Here is a 4,018-nt window from a genome sequence, read left to right on the forward strand (position 1 = left end):
ACAAATTTTAAGGTGGGTTCCATTTGTACTTCTCATGGCCCATGAATACTTAATAATTTAACAAGACTGAACTGACTTATCTGAATCATAAAATGGCATTCTAAGGACCTCAAGACTGTATAAATGAAGTATTATAAGGTACATTGCCATTTTTTGACATTCCCAGCCAGAGAAAAACAACTCCCAGTATTCTTCATAAACAATGAAGCCCGGGCTATGGAAAATTTTTGCCTCTACTCCCACACTTTGATGCCCTTTTTAAAATGAGGGGAAAAAAAAAGTGAAGCTACAATACACGAAGGCTCATCAAATTTTGCAGGTTAATCAATAGCCATAACCATCATGAACCTTGTCTTTTTTTCCACAGGGTAACATTTTTCTGCTTCAGAGAAAGTTAATCACTACTGTTGGGAAATAAAAATTAATTCAGACAAACTGAGTTAGTGTAATTTTGCCAACTTTATATTCCTAAGGCAGAAATGTAAAGGATAGTTTTGTAAGCAGAATGCATGTGTGCCTGTCTGCGTGTCTCATCATGTGCATGAATACCAATACATTGCCATGAGTCCCACAGTGGGAACTCAACCATTACTCTTTATGACACTTGTTTCCTACTTAGTTCATAGCGTCACTATGATGAAGAATCGGGATTTCCCTTGGGGCCAAAAGTCAAGAAAAACTAGGCTTCTCAAAAACAAACACATTAACGTGGAGGGTGTTATGCTAAGTGAAATAAGCCAGACACAGAAAGATAAATACCATATGATCTCCCTTATATGTAGAATCTAAAAAACACACAAAGAACAAAAAACCTAACTCACACATACAGAGAACCGATTGGTGGTTGCCAGAGGCAAGCGGTAGGGGTGGGGGAAATGGGTGAAAGTAGTCAAAAGGTACAAACTTCCTGTTATAAAATAAATAAGTCATGAGGATGTTATATACAGAAAGGTGACTACAGTTAATAATAATGTGTTGTATGTTTGAAAGTGGCAAAGAGAGTAAATGTTAAAAGAGCTCATCACAAGAAAAAAGCTTGTAACTATGTGTGTGTGTTAACTATACCTACTATGGTGACCGTTTCACAATATATAAAAATATTGAATCATTATGTGTACCCCTGAAACCAATATAATGTAATATGTCAATTATATCTCAATTTTTTTAAAAAGAGACCAGCATTTACCAAGTCCTTTTCCATCTATAACCAACCCCCTTACCACATCTTCCCTTTCTCATCAATTCTTGTCGCATCCAAAACCAAGCTGAGGAATTTCAAGCTAAAGCTCCTTGAGGCATGTAAATCAATGAAACTGGAACACACCCTCCCGCCATGCACAAAAATAAACTCAAAATGGCTTAAAGACTCAAACATAAGACCAGACACCATCAAACTCCTAGAAGAGAACATAGGCAAAACGTCCTCTGACATTAACCTTACAAATGTGTTTTTAGGTCTCCCAAGGCAACAGAAATAAAAGTAAAAATAAACCAATGGGACCTAATCAAATGGACAAGCTTTTGCACAGCAAAGGAAACCATTAAAAAAAAAAAAAAAGACAACCTATGGAATGAAAGAAAATAGTTTCAAATGATGCAACTGACAAGGGCTTAATGTCTAAAATATACAAACAACTTATACAACTCAACAGCAAAAAAGCCAACAACCCAATGGAAAAATGGGCAAAAGACCTGAATAGACATTTCTCCAAAGAAGCTATACAGACAGCCAACAAGCACATGAAAAAAATGCTCAACATCACTGATTTTTAGAGACATGCAAATCAAAACTAGTATGAGATACCATCTCACACCAGTCAGAATGGCCATTGTTAATAAGTCCACAAGTAACAAATGCTGGAGAGGGTGTGGAGAAAAGGGAACCCTCCTACACTGTTGGTGGGAATGTAAATTGGCACAACCTCTGTGGAAAACAGTATGGAGGTACCTCAGAAAACTAAATTTAGAACTACCGTATGACCCAGCAATCCCATTCTTGGGCATATACCCAGAAAAAACTTTCTTTGAGAAAGATACATGCACCTGTATATTCACTGCAGCACTATTCACAATAGCCAAGACATGGAAACAACCCAAATGTCCATCGCCAGATGAATGGATTAAGAAGATGTGGTGTATATATACACAATGGAATACTACTCGGCCATAAAAAAGAACAAAATAATGCCAGCAACATGGATGGAGCTAGAGACTCATATGAAGTGAATTAAGTCAGAAAGAGAAAGACAAATACCATATGATATCACTCATATCCGGAATCTAATACACAGCACAAATGACCTTTCCACAGAAAAGAAACTCATGGACATGGAAAACAGATTTGTGGTTGTCAAGGGGGAGGGAGTGGGATGGACCAGGAATATGGGGTTCACAGATGCAAACTATTGCCTTTGGAATGGATAAGCAATGAGATCCTGCTGTATAGCACTGGGAACTCTATCTAGTCACTTATGATGGAGCATGATAATATGAGAAAAAGAATGTATACATGTATGTGTGACTGGGTCACCTTGCTGTACAGTAGAAAATTGACAGAACACTGTAAATCAGCTATGATGGAAAAAATTAAAATCATTAAACAAATTTTAAAAATAAAATAGAAAAAAACAAAAAAGTTTCCTTGGTAAATATTCTTTACTAATTCTGTCAGATTTAGCTACTATTTTCTAAGAGGGGAGGATTAAAGTATTATGGATTTTAAGGAAAAATTGTGAATTTGTCCCTGCAAGTCTGAACATGTTTGTTACATATTTTACATATTATATTTACATTTTTTTTTTGTCTTTTTGCTATTTCTTCGGCCGCTCTTGCGGCATATGGAGATTCCCAGGCTAGGGGTCTAATTGGAGCTGTAGCCACCGGCCTACACCAGAGCCACAGCAACATGGGATCCGAGCCACGTCTGCAACCTACGCCACAGCTCACGGCAACGCCAGATCGTTAACCCACTGAGCAAGGGCAGGGACCGAACCCGCAACCTCATGGTTCCTAGTCGGATTTGTTAACCACTGCGCCACGACGGGAACTCCTATATTTACATATTTTAGGCAATGTTTATGGTACATACATGTTGACGCTTTTTCTTCTGTCGGATTGTTTATCAGTAGTCTTTTTCTTTTAATGCTTATTCTTTTATTTGTCTGATATGAATATTAATATACCAGCTTTCTTTCAGTGAATATTTACATATTTTTCTTTTGCTTCATTTTTAACTTTTCCAGGAGTTTTTGTTTTGGCATTTCTTTTTTTGTGTTTGAGAATAAAGATGATTTAAAAAAAACAAAACTCCTTGAGGTTTGCTCTGTCACTGGAACACAGTACTCCATAAACAGGATTTCAATGAATAACTAAATGGCTCATGGAAAGGGCCCTTTCCCTAGGAGTGCCATTCAGAGACTTTTGGACAGGAAAAAAAAGCTGGTAATAATAACCTCCTCACATTTTTCCCGTGGACCCAGAATTGTAAATGAAGTAAAGAAGATTAATCTCGGAGCAAGGGGCAGAGATCTTAAGTGTGGTGGTGTTGTCTCCACAGGCCCTAGACTGCAGGAGGGCACTAGGTGCCTAGGAAAAGTCGTGTGAAGGCGACATCAGAAAGTAGAAGGGTGTGCTTACTGCGTGCAGCCAGCTAGCATTTAAAGTCGGCTGAGGAGCTGGTAGGAACACAGTTCCAGTTGGTCCTCAGTTATGTTTCCTATCTGGTTTCTGCTCCTAGAGATGTGGTGTTTGGAACTGGGAAAAATATGAAGAAAGACTTTTTAGGCGGGGATCAGATATATGCAGGCTTGTTTCACTCTATAAATGGCTCTGACATCTAGCTCTGAGACCTGGGCGACTTAGTTCGGGAAATTCGTGGGCCCTGGCTGTTCCACTCCGGCTTCCCAGGACCAGGCTCCGCCTGCAGAGGGAGAGCAGGAGGCGTGGACCTGGCCAGTGTGCAACTACAAGTGGACGGTCTGAGAATGCGGTGAGCAGCCGTGACGGAAGGTAGGAAAAT

General features: G+C 39.0%; 1 protein-coding gene across 1 annotated transcript in view; it reads right to left on the minus strand.

Annotated features, from left to right (window-relative positions):
• Positions 1–4,018, minus strand: part of CLTRN (collectrin, amino acid transport regulator) — a 41,903-nt gene that overhangs the window by 37,186 nt on the left and 699 nt on the right. The gene's annotated exons all lie outside the window — the stretch shown is intronic.

Source organism: Phacochoerus africanus, chromosome X (assembly GCF_016906955.1).
Source record: "Phacochoerus africanus isolate WHEZ1 chromosome X, ROS_Pafr_v1, whole genome shotgun sequence".
Taxonomy (NCBI): domain Eukaryota; kingdom Metazoa; phylum Chordata; class Mammalia; order Artiodactyla; family Suidae; genus Phacochoerus; species Phacochoerus africanus.